This window comes from Gopherus flavomarginatus, chromosome 7 (assembly GCF_025201925.1).
Source record: "Gopherus flavomarginatus isolate rGopFla2 chromosome 7, rGopFla2.mat.asm, whole genome shotgun sequence".
NCBI classification, from domain to species: domain Eukaryota; kingdom Metazoa; phylum Chordata; order Testudines; family Testudinidae; genus Gopherus; species Gopherus flavomarginatus.
Genome location: NC_066623.1, coordinates 41,006,951 through 41,024,753, shown reverse-complemented (window position 1 = coordinate 41,024,753; position 17,803 = coordinate 41,006,951). Strand labels below are relative to the sequence as shown.

At 52.2% G+C, this 17,803-nt stretch overlaps 1 non-coding gene across 1 annotated transcript; it reads left to right on the top strand.

The window, feature by feature from the left end:
- The first annotated feature begins 15,162 nt into the window (after window positions 1-15,162).
- Window positions 15,163-15,244, top strand: TRNAS-AGA (transfer RNA serine (anticodon AGA)). The gene has a single exon. It is a non-coding gene; the product is annotated as a tRNA-Ser (tRNA).
- The last annotated feature ends 2,559 nt before the right edge of the window (window positions 15,245-17,803 follow it).

Below are 17,803 nucleotides of genomic sequence, written 5' to 3'. Positions count from 1 at the left end.
AGGAGGAGGTCGGGCGAAGGGAAAGGCCAGGTAGAGTGTACACGATGGGGGAGGGGATGCTGGGGGCTGAGGGATCCCCACAGATGGGGGTAGGGCTGGCGAGAGGGTCACAGCAGATGGAGGGACACTGGAGGCCATTGGGGGGGCTTGAAGGGGCTGCTGGGGCCCTACAGAGGGAGAGGGGGGAGGTGCTGGCAGGAGAGTCACAGTGGACGAGGGGGTCGACACGGGGGCAGGTTGGGGGAGGTTGAAGGCCCCGCGGCCCCAGGCTGCAGCTTGTGGGGCTGCTCCCAAGCAGCTCAGCCCCCACCTGTTGCCCCCCAGGCCCAGCCGGGTGTGTGGGGAGGGTGAAGCCCTTTCACTCCACGCTGCCTCTACCCTGGGCTCCCCCCCGCCCGGCTCCCACGGGCCCGGGGCTGCTCCCGGGGCAGGGGCTGGGCCTGGCGCCTGGAACTGGGTGTCTGAGCCCCCGGCCCCCCCTTGCGGAGCCGCCACTCCCCGTCCCACCTCAGCGCCCCTCGGCCCAGCCCCGCCCGCCGGCTGCCCCCGAGCCCGCGTGCCCCCAGCAGCGCCGGGGCGGGTCCCACTGGTGCCCCCCCCGGCTCCCCCTGGCGGAGGGGGCGGGGGCAGCGAAGCCTCGGGGCGAGGGAACCAGGCCCTCACCGCACGCTCCGAGTCTCTGTCCCGCGCTCTCTCCGCCAATCAGGGGGCGGGGAGGGGCGCAGCGAACTGACGAGCTACGGCCCCTCCTCCAATAGAGGTCGCGTGTGAGAGGGAGAACTACGCTTCCTAGTGTGCACCGGGAGGGGGCGCGCTACCTCAGCAACCGTTCGTCACTTCCTCTCTGAGACGAGCCAGGAACAACAACTCCCAGCCTGCCCCGGGGCCCTTCCGTTCTCTCGAGCCCAGGTGAGGGCGGGTCCCTGGGTCAATCGGACACCTCCCGCCCCGCCCCCAGAGGTCCCCGGCCCCGCCCTCCCCAAGCTCCGGCTCCTGACGCGAACTCTCATGTCCCGGGGTCTCGGCCTGGCCCCGCCCCCCCGCAGCGCGGCGCCCCCCGGTGTGGTGGGGGCTGCCGGGCGCCCGCTTCTCCCCGGCCTCATGTCTGCCCGCCCCGATGTGCCCCGCGGGGCTGCCTCACTGGGGGGGGGGGCGTTGGGTGGAGCCCTATGGAAATACGGGGGTGGGCAGGGCTGGGAGCCAGGACTCCTGGGTTCTCCCCCAGCTCGGGGAGGGGAGATTAGGGGGTAGAGTGGGGGAGGGGCTGGGGGGTCTCCTGCCCAAGAGGCAAGTCCAGGAGCTGGTGTCAGGCAGCAGGTCGCTTGTGGGCCCCGAGTGTCCGATCTGGAAACAGCTGCCTGTCCCCGTGCCTGGGGACTGCACGTTGCTGGCAACCGTCTCCTTGCACCTGAGAATTATCCATACACTCCAGGGGTGGGAGCCCTGCACTCCCCTGTCAGTGCCTGGGGCACAGAGCCATGTGTACGAGTCACTCTCTGTGCGGGGATGTCAGTTCATACAGACTTTGATGGGGCTTTTTCTGTAGCCTGTGGTAAAATGAGGCAATTAACTAGATGCGTTGATGGAAGTTCTCTGCGTATCCTCAGTGGTACATGTACCCCTGGTTGAGAACCACTGATGTAGGGGAACCCAGGCCCACCCCACCCCATTCTGACTTCCAACCCCATACCCTGGGCAGCTGGTTCAGCTTTGCTTACCTTGCATCAGCCTCAAGTCAGCTTCACTGGGTCACCAGTTCCACCATGGCCAGGCATCAGAGAGAGGAAGTTTCCTCTCAGCTGTAAAAGCAGCAAGGGCTCCATGAGGGGTTGGTGCTGCTGGAGAAATTATTTACACTTTCTCTAGTCTCTGTTTCAGATTTTGCCCATTTTCTCTTTAATTCTCCAATGTTAATTTAAGAATCACAGATTTGGGATATTTTCACACCTGTTTGACCTGCAGCAAATTTTCTTCCTTTCTTTGGGAAATTGTCCTTATCATTCCCCAAAGAAGAAGGGGCTTAATGGGTGCAGTTTGCAGAGCCCTGAGACACAGCTGCCTCTAGGGTGGGCTGGGGTGGCCATTCTCTGCTGGCAAGGAAGGGGACAGGAGGAAAAAGTCCCCAGTGGAGTCTGTCCAGCACAAGGTTACGCAGTCCTGGCTACTGCTACCCCCAACTGCCAGTCACCTGCCTGTCCCTGCTTCTGCCTCTTCCCCACCGCCAGGGAGTTTTCCTGCTCCACACTCACTTCATGTACCTCTTAAAGCACCTCCCCAAAGGGCTCCCTGCTGCCATGTGAATGGTGTGGGTGTGTGTGGGGGGGAATTATTACTGTCTGTTTATTGAACTTCCACTGTCCAATTACTCTCAATATAAAATCTCTTCATATTCAGGTGGTTTTCTCTCATTAGCAAATGTTTCTTTTTAGACCCATTTCTTCTCCAGTTCTCAAAGATAGATATAAAATATCCTGTGTGCAGCGATGTAGTAGGCAAGATGGTCCCAGAGTACTGGAGGCTTCCCCCTTGGTTTGTGTACAAATGTTTGGTGTTATTCTCCAGCCCTTTCCTTATGAATCCTAACATGATGTTATCTTTTTTGCTGGCAGCTGTGAATTGAATGGAGCTTTTCATTGATCTGTCTACAGCAACATGCAGATCCCGTTCTTAGGTTGTGTAGCCGATAATCTGTTCTGCTGCCATCACTAGGTGTAATGCATGTTCAGTAGGGGTTTCTCCCCTCTTCCCTTTTTGTATTTCCTCTCCCTACTAATGTTGGTGTGTCCTTCTCCTCAGGTTAGTGTATTAATGATCTCATCTTGGGGTCATATGTGTCGATTCGTTGCTACGTCTTCAGAGAACTATGCATGATGACTCCAAGATCTCTTTCCTGATTAGTTGTAGCTAAATTAGCCCCCATCATATTGTATGTATAGTTGGGGTTATGTTTTTCCAATGTGCATTACTTGACATTTATCTACATTAAATTTCATTTGCCATTTTGTTGCCCGATCACTTAGTTTTGTGACATCTTTTTGAAGTTCTTCACGGTCTGCTTCTGTCTTAACTATCTTGAGCAGTTTAGTATTGACTGTGAACTTTGCCACCTCACTCTTAACCCCTTTTTCCAGATCATTTATGAATAAGTTGAATAAGATTGGTCCTAGGGCTGACCTAGGAAAATCACAGCAGTAAGGTGGAGTCTGGAGTCACAATGGGCAGGTCACATGTTCATGCATGATTCAATTTGCAGGCCGTCGCCATTGTTTACATGTTAGTTTGAATGTTCCCAGGAAAGCTCAGATGTGGACTGGCGTTTTCCGAAGTCCATTGTCTGTGAAGCGTTTCTTGACTGGGCACTTACTGAGAATAGTCCTTTCTCAAGAAGCTGACCAAATGCATCACTGAGGCTACTTGAAATCAAATACATTTGAGATACAAGTACATAGCCCATGTTCATAATTTCAAATACAAAAATAGTACACACATACAGCTAGTATAATTATAACCAGCAAATCATAACATTTTCATAGACACTTCACACTACAACTTTTGCACAATATTTGTTGCAAATATATAACAGTGGTGGGAGCAATGATCTATATGGTCCCAGTTGATATTAATAATGTCACAGCCTACAGAGAAGTGAGAGGGAGACATCTTCTAGCAGGCGTTTCACCTACATTTCTCCATTGCCGCTTGGGTGGAAGCGGGAATGGAGCAAAACACGCCTGGCTGAAGGTTTTGCATTCAACTTTGAGGATTAAGCCTGAGCCTCCCGCATGGGTGCTGGGAGATGGATTTCTGAGTCACATCCAGCACAGTCTTCGGGCCTGAGCTGAAACCACTGAGGCCAAGAGAGATGGGTTTAAGGTAGCCTTTGAGGCTCCCAGCAGGTCTTGAGGAGCAAGGGGTTACTGCCATCCCTGGGGGGGGCTCAAACCACCATCCTTTCGATTAACAGCAAAACACACTGACCCATTGCACCACAGAGACACATGTCTGCTGTTACCAAGGCTGCTGCCTAGCAACCTGCGCATCTGCCTGCCAGCGCTAGAGCTCGCAAGGCAAGTGTGGGTGCTGGAGGTAAAGAGCCAGTAGATTGACACAGCAGCTCTAAAGGGGGGTGAAGGCCAGGAGTGAGGGGTTCAGGGCATGGGAAGGGGCTCCAGGCTGGGGCAGGGGGGTAGGGATGCGGGAGGGAGTGAGGGCTCTAACAGGGGATGAAGGGCAGGAAGGAGGGGTTCAGGGTACGGGAAGGGGCTCTGGGCTGGGATGGGGGTGGGGTGTGGGAGGGGGTGAGGGCTCTAAAGGGGGGTGAAGGGCAGAAATGAGGAGTTCAGGGTATGGGAAGGGGCTCCGGGCTGGGCAGGGGTTGGGGTGCAGGAAGGGGTGAGGGCTCCAGCTGGGGGTGTGTGTAACCTTCCCCTTTCCCTAGCCATGTTTCTGAGCCACCAGGGCCAGCACATACAAGGCCTCACTGCTGAAGCACTGACAATGTCCAGTGACGCTACACCTGGCCCTCTACTGACAGCTCAGGGGTTTGGCGTCCTCTGGCACTGAGACGCCACAATAATTACAGGGTTATTTCTAATGGGTTAAAGCAGAACTTGTGCTGAGATTAACATGTCCCTCGCGGGTCTGGGGGTTTTACAGCATGAACTGGCTCTGCGTGTGGGTACTGTGCATGTGTTTGAGTGATACTAACATGGCTGAAACACACAACTCCCCATCCTGGGGTTTTCCATCCCCCCGATTCCTTCCACGGGGGGCGCTGACCCTGCTCCTCTACGGCCAGATGCCCTGATGGGCAGCAGTCGGGATGTTGGGAGAGGTTCTGTTTTCTGTGGCTAGTGACAGCCCCAAAGTGACTCCCACCAGCCCACATTGCCTTGCGCTGCAGCCGCCAGTCTCTGAATCCTGGCCTGGAATTCGATTGGAAAGAGGCCCTTGGAAGCTGGATAGACCACGAGTCAGACACTGCAACATTGTAGCAAGAACATCCATGTCTAGATTTTAAGGCCAGTCAAGACAACTAAATAATCCTATCTAACCCCCATGCACGTGACAGGCCACAAAGTCACCCCTGCACTGAGCCCAACCACCAGGATTAAACCAAAATATTTCAGCTCTTAGGAGAATATCCCATTGTGTGCCACAGACGGAGCATAGGAGAGGCAGAGGGGTACCAATACTGGAGGCCCCTGCACTGGAATTGATTTGGTGAGATGTACCCAGCTGATCTGGGCAAGTGACTTGTGCCCCATGCCACAGAGGATGACAAAAACTCCAACATCCCTGCCAGTGTGAGCTGGGGGAAATTCCTTCCTGACCCCAGCAATGGAGATCAGGGAGACCCTGAGCATGAGAGCAAGGCCACCAGCCAAGCACCAGAGAGAAATGGTTTTCTATCTCACCTGTGAGCACTTTCTTCAGCCCCCATGTCCCCTCCTGCCACTCTGATGTGGGGTGGAGAATCCATCATTGCCCTGAGTACTTTGTTCCAGTGTTTAATCACCCGATTGCAAATGTGTCCCTTATTTCTCCTTTTAGTTTCTCTGCCATTACCTCCCAGCCACTGGTTCTTGTTCTGCCTTTTGCTGCTGGGTTAAAGAGCCCTTCAGTACCCAGAATTTTCTCTTTGGGAGGGGATTTACACACTGTCATCAAGTGACCTCTTTGTCTTCTCTGTGATAAACTGAGCAAACTGAGCTCTTGTCTCACACTGGAAGGCAACTTTTCAGCACTTTTTTTAATCTCCTCTGCTCCTCATCCAATTTTTCATTCTTCATCTTAAAATGTGGCCAAGATGACTGTGTGCAAGAGTCCAGTGTTGGTATGACCAATGTTGTACACAGAGATAACACTAGTGCCCTATATCTAGTCACTGTTCTCCTGTCTGTACATCCAAGGACGACCACAGCATCGCACGGGGATTTCATGCTGAGTTGTTTGTTCGTTATGACACCTAAACCCTTCTCCAAGTCACAGCAGTCTGGCCTTACTCGTTAGTAAAGCTCAGTGTGTTTGAATGGCCACAGCTTCCCAAGTGCTCCGTAACATGCACAAGGGATTCCTCTCCTCAGTCACCTTCACCTGCTGCTGGTCTCTTGTCTCTTTCTTCTTCTCCAGGATCTGGATGTGTCATTGTGGGGGGAGTTCTCCTCCTCTCTTTGCCTGGGAGTGATGTGACCCCCCCGGATGGACTGACCAAACCCAGGATTCCTTCAGCCTGAAAGCAGAGGGGAGCCTTCACCTGCTCCCTCTTTAAGGCTCCAGTCCAAGGTCCTAAATTCCCTGCCAAAGCACAAAAATCCACCCTGAATCCAACTCCTCTCTCAATGGTGATTTCCTTTCTCCCACAAATCTGTCTTGAGGAAACAGCCCTGGGAACAGGTGAACACAGCCCCTGAGATTTCCCTTCGCAGCCTGTGAGGGGAAGTTCGCCCTATTAAACAGCTCGGGAATGTCATCTTTTTCTTATCTCCTTTCAAAAGTAACTTCTTGTATTTCTAGTCTCTTTATATTACTCCTCGATTTACCGCTTCCAATTCTCTGCTGTACATGCCAGCACTGGATCGGGTGAGGTGCCTGGAGCCATCCTGTACTTGGTACATGGGGGACTTGCAGGATCAGACCCTAAAATCACTTTGGAGGGAAATTTTAACCCCACCCAACCCCGACCTGTTCCTGAGAGATGTCGGTACTGACCCAGGCCGCTGAGCACCATGGAGTGAAGAGACCAATTTTATCAATAAGTCAGACCCCCCAGCTGCCCACTGCCTGGATCACCTCCCCCCAGGTGACGCGAGTCGCCCTCCAGAGCCATAGTTGGGCCCCGGGGGGCATCCACACAAACCATGGGGATGGGCAGCTCCCAGGAATCTCGGCAACGAATCTCCAGGCTGGAGGGATTCCCCTAGTGCCTGATCCACCCTCAGGGTCCAGCCAGCCAGCAGCTTGCACCCAAGGCTAGTGTGCTAACAGCAGCAGCATGGCTGGGGGGCTCGGCTGGTGGCTGGGGCCAGTCGTCTGAGCATGAACCCAGCCGACCCCAGGAGATGGACCCAGGTCACCAGCCCAACCGACCACGCGGCTGCTGCCTCTACTCCATTAGTGTGTGAACTCTCATGGACCACGCTGGGGAGATCCCCCAGATGCAGGGTAGATGCCCCTGAGCGCCTGGCAGGGCACAGCTCCTGGGTGTCCTGCCCTGCTGAGTTCTCTACTAGGCTGGGTGGATCCGGGGCCAAGGGTGCTGGGTGACAGGGGGGCATTGGCTCTGGGCTGGGACTGTCACTTCCCCCCTTGTCCATTCAACAGGATCACAGCAAATGAAACCAGCTCAGCCTTCAGGGGAAGAGTTCAGTCCAGGGCCTGGTGCATTCTGGGAGCAGGGACGGTGCAGAGAAAGGGCAGATACAGGGCACCTCTGAACACTCTGCGCAGAACTGCCTGTCCTGACCCACAGCCCCTGTTATCCCAGCCCTGGGCTCCTCTCTCACTGCTCTGCCCGTGCCCCTCACTCCCGATCCACAGACCTCCCCCGCTGTATCTGTGACTTCTGCTACTGAACCACTAGTGTGCTGACTCCTTTTGTGAGAGATTTCTCTGCACAATACTGCTGCTATTCGAGTTACTGACTCCAGGAAACATTTTCCTTAGCCTGGTTCCGTGTGTCACTGGTTTCTATAGCAAAGGCCAGTCCCTGGCCCCTTGGTCCAGACATCTTCATTCACATTAAGCTTCAAGCTGAGAATCATTTCCCATTCCTGCTCTGTGCACTCTCTGTGCAACTGCACATGGCTAAGCAAAAAGAACAAACCCCAAATCCCCCCTGTGCTTTGGGAGCCAGGTTTGCAGTGGGAATTGTGTAGTTCAGATGACTTCATGCCTGGGCATTGTGATTCTTTACCAGTTTCTCTGGCGGGGGGGGGGCAGTTTTGTGCTCACAGCTATGATGGCTGAGTGGTTAAGGTGTTGGCATTGAAATCCAATAGGGTTCCCCTATGCAGGTTTGAATTCTGCTCACAGTGAGGCCTGTGTTTTAGCCAGTCTCTAACCCGGGCAATACCTCTCTACAACCCCTGAGACACTCTCAATTCTCTCCCCACTCCAAGTAAATCCTGTTCTGCTCCTTTCATAGAGATGCCTGGGACACCACTTCTCAGCACCTGAAGCCTCTGGTGCTCAACTTATTGCCCCATAGATCAGCCATAGCCCTGGTTCTGCTTCTCTCTCTAGCATGCGAAAGGAGTCAAGTCAGCGACCCCATGGGTGCTACAGGGCTGCAGAATCAACAGAGAGAAAAAAAAAGTTACCCAGCAGCCATCTCTGCCCCTGCACCTCCCACCTGCTAGCAGGCCTGGCTGATAAGCTCCTTCTATTCTCTTTCAGCGCCTCCCGCTGGCCATTGATGGGGTGTGCTGGAGGAGTGAGGAGAGAAAGACGTGGGGCAGGGTGGGGTAGGAAGAGATTTGATGGTTTGGGGGCAGGGCCTGTGGTGGAGCAAACATTGAGCACTGCCCGGGAACTCTCAAAGTCAGCACATCTGAGCGCAGAAGCCTTCCCTGAGTCTGAGCTGCTAGGAGCCCTGCCGCAGAGCAGGTGCCACAAGTCTCAAACTCTCTGTCCCACACGTGGCTCTGGGCACCACTAGGAATCATTTGGCTCCTGGCACAGAAGGCACCTTAAAAGCTGAGTCTCTGGACAGCAGCTCAAACCCTGGCCCCTTCCATTAAGAGCCTGGTGCTCTACTGACTGAGCTAGCCAGTCTTGCTAAAAGCATCCACCCCTCCTCTTCTTCTCCATGGCCACTGCCAATTCCTTCTCCTCTTCCTCCATCCTGCACCTGAGGGTCACTAACTCTCCTCACCTAGACAGCCAGCCCGTCCACTGCACCCCAATCCCCCATGCCTGAGCCTCCCTGCCAAAGTCCTGCACCTGGCTCCATAAAATTAATTCTCACGTGTCGCTGGGAACTCTACTTCTTGTGCCCAGAGAGTCTCGGCCCCTCTCAGTAGAAGACCTGAGAAACACAGTATCTGCCTTTTCTAAAGAAGTGCTTGGAGTGGCTTTTTCTCACCTGACCGTGTGGCCTAATGGATAAAGTGTATGACTTCAGATCAGGAGATTGAGGGTTCAAGTTCCTTCATGGTTGTGTTGCTGCAGTTTAACCTTCGTGCTGAAAGTCCTGCTCCCTTCAGGGGTGGAACCTCTTCTTGGCCACTCAGGCCAATGCTCTGGCTTCAGCTAGAGCCCTAGGAAGGAGTTGGGGGTTGGGTGTCACAAAGGCTGGGGCAGGAGTCGCAGGTGCTTCCAGTCTAGCCTTTGCCATTCCTAACTTGCCAAAGATAATGGGCAGCTGCCCGGGCTGGCGTGTAGAGCAGTTTCCCTCTTCCAAGTGTGCACCTGTCCCTGTGCTTGAGGGGGCTTGGTAAATAGCACCTTGGGAGCCTGGATGTTTCTCTCCTTCTTGCCAGCTGAGGAAAAGCCTCTTGGAGTAAAATCTCCTGCCCCACTACAAAAGTGAGCACTGTGAGTAGGAACAGACTGAGGCCACACCAGGGGGCTGGCCCTGCTTTCCTACCTTCTTCTGAGGTTGGCCACAGAGCATCAGCAGCTGCCCTGCATGCTGGTCTGTGGGTCGCTTTCAGTGGTGTTTGGCATGGCAGGGAGAAGCCTGGTCAGGGGTCTTTGTGGCTGTCTGCTGGTCATGCATAGACATGGCCCTCCCTTCCTCTTGCCCTGCCTTCAGTTGCTCTGTGGCTTATAAACTTTCCCTTGGAGCTGTCAGCACCAGCTGCCCCCGCTCTAGGTGTCCGGAGGAGGGAAGGTATGAGGGGCTCCAGGCTGGGCTCTACCTCCCACCTGCCAAGCCCTGACTATTAATCTGGGCCCTGGCACTCCTTTCTTCAAACGCTGTGTGGGCCAGAGGAAAAGTGTGGCAGTAAGCACAAGGGCCAAACTTGTGGGCATCAGGTGAAGCAACAAGAATGCCAACAACCAGGTCAAACCACAGGACTACAGGCGGCTATAGCCACTTCTACACCCCAATCCATTGCAGCCATCTCAGCCAAAGACCTGGTTCCAGTGGGTGTGAGTCACCCAGCAGGAGGGAGAAAACTCACTCTTAAACAACTAGAGACAGGGAAATTGAGCACTTTCAGCTCCAGGGCTTTACCACGAAGCGATACAAGGTCCCACTGACTTTTGAACTCAGACTGCAGGATTCAGAGTCCTGAGTGCTGCCCATTACACTATGGGACCAGCTTGTGCTGCCTTCTCTGGCCATTGGTGATCCTCACAGGTCTGGCTCGTGTAAGGGACTGTTGGCCCTTTACTAAAACTTAGCAGAGTTTTTGGTTGGCTAGTTCCTAGTCCCAATAGAAGCGGGAAAGGTCAATGGGAAATCAGGCCCCTGAGACTGACATGCCCTTGGTGCAATGGTAACCAACTGGTAGGGAACACATGAGAATTTGTTAATGGAGAAAAATTCCTGGTGAAAATTGGCAAAGCTGTGGAGATTTTGAAAAGTTCCAGTGAATTTACACATGAAGATACAAACAGAGAGACAAACACACAGAGAGAATGAGAAAATCACAGACTGCACAAACCCATACAGACATAACAAAAAACAAACCCACACAGAGCCATATACACATAAGGGAAAGCCACACAAAACATAGAAAGAATAAATCCACACCAAAAAAGACAGCAAAAGTCCACAACAAGTTTTGTGAAAGCACAAAAACCACATACCAAAAGAATACTAAGCAAAAAACCAATCTGCATGCAAAAATCATACACACACCAATGCACACAAAACTGTGCCAGGCATCCACCAAAATTCCACATGCACATCAACACAACAGATGAAAACCACACCAACATACAGAAAGTCAGGCAGGGTTTGAGTCTCACAGCGAAGAGGGTGAGCACACAGGTGGTTTGGGGAGCAAAGATTGAGGGGGAGTCGGGGGCAGTGCTCTGGGCTCTGCCTGACTCCTCCTGACACAGACGGCTGGTGGAGAGCAGAGCCTGGTAGATCTGTGGAATCTGCCGTGTTCTCTGTAAAGCAAGGGGACCTCAGTGTCTTCTGAGCTGGAATTGTATTTTCTACAGGACAAAATGATTGGCAGAAGCCATTTTCTTAAAGAAAACTAGTGCTCTAGGTGAGGTTTGAACTCACAATTGCAGCATCGCTCTGCTCAGCACTGCTACTATAAGTCCTGTGCACTAACCCATTGCACTTCTGGTGCCCAACTGAGGGTTGTGTTTCCTTGATTCATGGATGGATTAGGGGTTGAGGGAGTCGCATTAGCAAAATCAAATCCATATTAATGGTTGCAGAATGGCAGCAGCAGAGGTGGGGAGTCTCCTTCCGTGTGATAGAAATGGTTCCCCCTTCCATTGCTGAGGGGAAGGTTGGTGCTTTGAGCCCACTAGGTGCTGGAATGTCCCATGGATGAGATTAACAAGACTCTTGAGAAGAGAAGAGACGGGAGGGGAAATCTTTTCTATTCCTGCCTAGCTCCATTGGTCTCCTGTGGCCCTTTCGGCTCTCTGCTCCCCTGTTGGGGAGATGCAGAGACAAGCCCCCATCTGGGTGAGTCACCGAGAGGCTGTGTCCCATGGAGTGTGTGTGGGAGAGGGGGAGGGTTGGATTGGGCTCAAGGGGAGAAGGTTGTGTGTGACAGTGTGTGGGGGAGGGGGAGGGTGTGTTCCTTGGGATATAAATGATGGAAAACACAGGGGCAGTGACAGCGAAGCCCCATGTCTCAGTGTTAGGACCCTGTGTGGTGCTGCCGTTCACCTTCCCCTCCTGTGGTCTCATCTTTCATTGAATCCAGCATTTTTTCACCTGTCATCATCCCAGAGGTGTCCCACATGCTTCAGATACAGAGTGTCCCTCTTAGAGACGCCAAGGACTGGAACTGATTTCAGCTGCTGGACAGCTCTGCTAGGTTTTTATACATTTGCACAGGAAAATGCTGAGTGTTTCAATTCATTTCAAGCCGACCACCCCCACCCCCCAATTCAGCGAACTCCTGAATATACTGGAGATGGGTCTGGAAATCGATTTTCATTCTAAAAAGTTTTTCAAGGTGTGACGATGTGGTTCTGGCAGGACCCAACCGAGAGTGCCAATTCAGGACCAATTGCTCAAACAGGGCAGTCACAGGCCAAGGCTGGGGTTTCTCCACCTCTAAGGCAAACCAAACCAGCCAGACAAGAATGACTTCGGTTTCATCCCACTGGCTAACCATAAGTCACACATGCAATTTCCTTAGACACTCCAGTCTCCCAGTATCACCACCAGTGCCACTCGTCCCAAGGATGAATGGTTATGAAAACCAACACCCCAGTAAAAGAAAAAGGTTCTCTCGATCCCAAAGGACCAAGCCCCAGACCCAGGTCAATATACACATCAGATCTTACCCGCAAATCACACTGTTGCCAATCCTTTAGAATCTAAAATCTAAAGGTTTATTCATAAAAGGAAAAAGAAAGAGGTAAGAGCTAGAAGTGGTTAAATGGAATCAATTACATACAGTAATGGCAAAGTTCTCAGTTCAGGCTTGTAGCAGTGATGGAGTAAACTGCAGGTTCAAATCAAATCTCTGGAGAACATCCCCCCTTTACATAAGATTTGGTGCCATTACAGGACCTTGGTTGCAAACCATGTTCTATATGGTCCCAGTTTATATCAATAACGTCACACAATGGAATCACTTGGATTGGAACTAGGAAGCCATTACCCTGCAGGGAAACATTCACCCACTGATCTATACTCTCAACAAAGAGTGTCATGTATAGCTCACAGTAGGAACAGCTTTGAACCTGGGGGTTAGTAACTTTATCTCTATACAAACACCACAGCTTTCAAATTCCTCACCCTTGCTCTGCGTCACCCCAAAGCACAACCACAACTCTCCTTGGAGCACACACAGCTCCCCAGCTCCATGCCCGTCAGTCTCTCCAGGATTGCTCCAATCCCTTAAAGCAGGGTCTCAACCCACAATTTAGCTTAGGGCCAGTGCCAATCCTCCAGTCCTCCCAGTGGGCCAATAATGTCACTCATACCACTCAGTATCTGCCCCTCAAAACTGCACGCCCCATCTGCCTAAGGCTCTGGAAGGGAGTTTGGGTAGGGGGAGGAGGTCTAGGGTTCAGGCCCTGGGTTGGGGCTGGGGATTGGGATGCAGGAGGGGTGCAGGCTCTGGGGGGAGTTTGGGTGAAGAAGGGGTGAGAGGCTGGTCTCTTGGAGGGAGTTTGGGTGGGGGAGGCGTTCTGGGGTGCAGGGTCTGGGATGGAGTTTGCAGCACCGTAACAAGTGCCTGGTGAGTGAGGCACTTGCCCCGGGCGTGCAAAGTGGAGGGGCGCAGCTCTACCATGATCAGTGACGCTTCGGTGGCAGCTCTACCGCTGCTGCTTCTTCAGTAGCAATTCGGCAATGGATCCTTCTCTTCGAGACGGACTCAGGGACCTGCTGACGAATTCCCGCTGAAGGATGAATGAAGCAGCGGTGGCAATTGGGCAGCAGGTCCTTCCTTCCGACAATGACTCAGGGACCTGCCGCCAAAGAGCCTGGAGCCGGCACTTGCCTCGGGCACAAAAATTGCTTGTTATGGCTCTGGGAGTTTGGGTGCTGGGTGCAGGCTCTGGGCTGGGGCAGTGGGTAGGGGGAACAGGAGGAGGGGTGGGGTGCAGGCTGTGGGAGGGAGATTGGGGGCGGGCAGGAGGGGGTGTGTGGAGGGAGGGATGCAGGCTGTGGGAGGGAGTTTGGGGGCTGGGGGGTGTGGAAGAAGGGGGTGCAGACTCTGGGAGGGGCCAGCAGCCACTGGAGCGAGCAGGCAGATGCTGCTCAGCTCTGCTGCACTGCCAGGGCCTCTTGGAGGGAGAGCCTGGGGGTGGCAGGTGGGGCCAAGGGAGTGACCCAGTCCCAAAACTGCTGGAGCCCCATGGGCGAGACCTGGGAACCAGGACTGCCTGCCAGACAAACACCTTTAAGAGGAGGCGTCCCTCTCCCTGTCAAAAAATGATCTTCCTCCTTCAGTTCAGTGTCAGCCTGAATTGTTCCTTATCCCGGCAGAGCCAGAGGATTGCAAGCAGCAACAATCAAACCCCTGTGTAGCTCGCAGGAATGAACATAAACACTCCCTGGTATCTGAGGAGATGTTTAGCTTTGCCCTTGGTCAACTACAAGGCTAAAGGGAAAGGAGGTGGCATCAGACATAAAGAGTGAAACACGACACATCATAGTTATGCCCATGGTGGCTGCAAAATCTTTTTATTTACTTCTTCTTATCAGTAGTGTATTGTTTTTTCTGGAGTCCAGGCCTTGACCAACAAATTTTTACTTTGCTAAAATAATCGACTGCCTCTGGTGAAGACAATGGACTTGACACCCACTGGGGTGACCCTACCCAGATACAAGTACTAACAACAGTGGTTGCCTTTTAGCCATAGATTTTAACCATGGCAATACATTGAAACAAACCCCTGTTAAATCATTTCTCAGCCTGAGTCCTTCACTCACATTCCCTAGAGCACTGGGCCACCATGTGGACGTTTCATTTCCGACCTCAGTTTCACACAGAGACACAATTTCCTTTGCACAGATCCATGAACAGCAAAACCTCCCTGTGTCTCTGATCTGAGCCAGGGCATTTGATTCCAGTGAACCCTTCTCTCCTGCAATGGCAATGGTCAGACAGGAGGGATGTGGCACCTGCATCCCTGCCAGGGAGATATTGGCTCGGCTCTTTCTTTCTGCTGCTGTTGTTAGTCCAGGAAACATCAAGGGTAGAATGCAAGGCTGAGTTCATGCACCAACCCCCTGAAATAGTTCAGTGCTCCAGAAAAATCCTGCCCCCTGCTATTGGAACAATGTGCTGGAGATTTGACTAGGAAAAGGACTGTCTGAATTGTCAGAGTGGGGAATGAACAACAATCTACAGCAATGTCGTTAACACAAACACACTCTCATCCTTCTCCAGCCAGAAGGGAAATCAGCAGGAATTCTCGCTGTTCAGCCAAGGACACACTTACACTGATGCGCAGCCATGAGTGTGCTATTGAAGCTGGTCTGAGCAAACAATTTGAAGTGACAATTCAGTGAGAACAGAATCATCATGTAGCAAAACAAGCATATGTCAAGTAGTTGTAGTTGAGTGGTTAAGGCAATGGGCTAGAATCCTATTGGGGTCTCCCTGTGCAGGTTTGAATCCTGCCAACTACGCAAGCAGTGTGCTGCAGTTGTTATTACTATAGTCTTAGTACCTGAGCATCCACAGTGTGAACTGGAGCCAGATCTACTTTCACTCTGTCTACACTTAAAACACTGCTGTGGCACTGCCATAGCACTTTGGAGCAGACAGTGACTGGAGGGATTTTCCCATCCCTGTAATAGCTATGTTGACAGAACAGTTCATCCTTTCCTTTAGCACTATCTAACCAGGGCTTAGGTCACCTTAACTATATGGGTTGGGGGCGGGGCGGGTCACACCCTGAGAGACGTCACTCTGTCAGTTAAGTGCCCAGCGTACACCAGCCTTTAGATCCCTCATGGTATTTCAATGCAGGCACTGACCTGTGAGAGGAAAACATCAGCTCACAAACATAGAGACTGAATTCCCCACATTTAATCTCGCTCCACCCTCCAGAAAGTCACAAAATTCAATTCATTCTTGCTAGGACAGAGAAAAAATAAGTGACACTAAGTTTTTGGCTCGGTTAAATAAAATTAAGTGTTTAATTAATATCATAAAAATCTGTACTGATTCCTCTAACTAACACCATAGCGTGAAATAGAAACAGAGACAAATCTTGTCAGTGACGACTAATTTCTCAAATGATCTTCCCATTATTAATTTCCACGCTGCCCCCACTGGAGGTCTGGGCATCTCCAGTGTAATTGCTCTGCATTCACCTTCACCTTAGAATTGTTCTCAGACATTCGCCTTCCTCTGCAGAGTGGGGCACGGGGTCACTTGCTGGAGGATTCCCTGCACCTTGAGGTCTTTAAACCACAGTTTGAGGACTTCAATAGCTCTGACATAGGTCAGGGGTTTGTTACAGGAGTGGGTGGGTGAGATTCTGTGGCCTGCACTGTGCAGGAGGTGAGACTAAATGATCAGAATGGTCCCTTCTGACCTTAAGTCTATGAAGCTCTGATTCTATTCCCATATTTGGAAAATTGTGCAGTTCAGAATGTGAATAGTGACCCTGTCTCCTTCCTGCACCTGCTCTACATTGCTCCACAGCAGCTTCTCCCCCTGCAGAGTCACCCTAGCATGGCAGTGCAGCTACCTAGGGTTCAGCAGGGGCCCCTGGCAAGGACAGTGGGTGCAGCTAACAGCCCGGTGTGCCTGGCAGTGAGTCACCTGTAAAAAAGCAACACTGCCCCCAGAAGTACAGAGACTGAATTCCCCAACTTTAACATCATGACCCCTGTAGAAAGCCACATGTGTCAGTTGTATTTTCACAGGGAGATGCAAAAATCAAGTGACACCAATTTTTGAGTTGAGTAAATAAAGTTGAGGAGATAGTTATTAACCTCACAAAAATATACTAAAGATCCCTCAGCATAACACTTGAAGGTGAAATATGAACAGAGACAAACCTTGTCAGCAAAAGGTAATTTCCCAAATGATCCTCAAAATGTTACTAATTCCCACCCCTCCTCCACAGGAGCTCTGTGCACTGTAACTGTTCTGCAGGCAGCTTCCCATTAAATGCTGTTGTGGGACATTCCCAGACCTGGAAATGTACCAACGACAGAATCTGAAGAGCAAACCTGGCTCCCTGCACCAGGCGGGATTTGAGTGTTTTGTCCCTGTCACTTAGTCTTTGTCAATAGTACAGATGCCATGGTGGACTCTAGGCTCTGCTTAAGGGATCCTGACACAGGGGCTGGTGGGGGAGAAAGGATTGTAGATTCTGACCTGCACTCTGGAGAGGAGATAATAATTGAAGGGAGCATTATTGACTCCTCCCCTTCTCAGGCTCCTCTGGGCTGGAATTCTACATTCCACAGGGTCAAATGAGAAGGTGATGCCATGTGGTTAATGAAAGCCAGTGCTCCAGGTGAGGTTTGAATTCACAATCTCAGCATAGCTCCTCTCAGCACTGCTCTATAATTACTAGGTGCTAACCAATTGCACCACTGAAACACCTGCTAATTAATATTTTCCGAGACCCCTAGGCTGATAAAGCCAACGAGTGACCCAAAACATTCTCAGTGAGATTGAGAGCAGGTAGCAACAAGTGTTGTACTTGGTAGGGTGGATTCTTCTTAAGGCTTCCAGGCACCATTTGACCCTTTTGTTCTCCCCTGTGTAATAACAGAGCTGATTAAGACTCAATGCAGAGTCTTGCTGCAGACCAACTGATCTGAAATCACTGATGGGGAAACGTAGAGCTAGTGGTGGCAGCCCTCCAATAGGTCAGCTGGCAGAGCAGAGGATGGAGCCGGTGCTCAGGAAGTCATCCTTACGTCGCCCTTCTGAACCTTGCTAGGAACATGCTGCGCCGCTTCGCCCCTTTCACCCGCTGCACAAAGCAGCTGATCTGGGCGGGGGCGGGAGAGCGCTGGGGGGGCGAAGGCTGAGGACTGCAGGGGGCGAGGGGCAGGTCAGTACCGGGTCTGTCTCTCCGGTGACTTCATACATTTGTCTGCACCGCGGGGATGTTCCCAGCGCCCCTTGTTCGCTGGGGCTTTAACCCCCCGTCTGGGTGTGAGCTGATTTCTGAGTGTGTCCAATGAGCCTTGTAACCGGCTCCTTGTCACTCCCCAAAC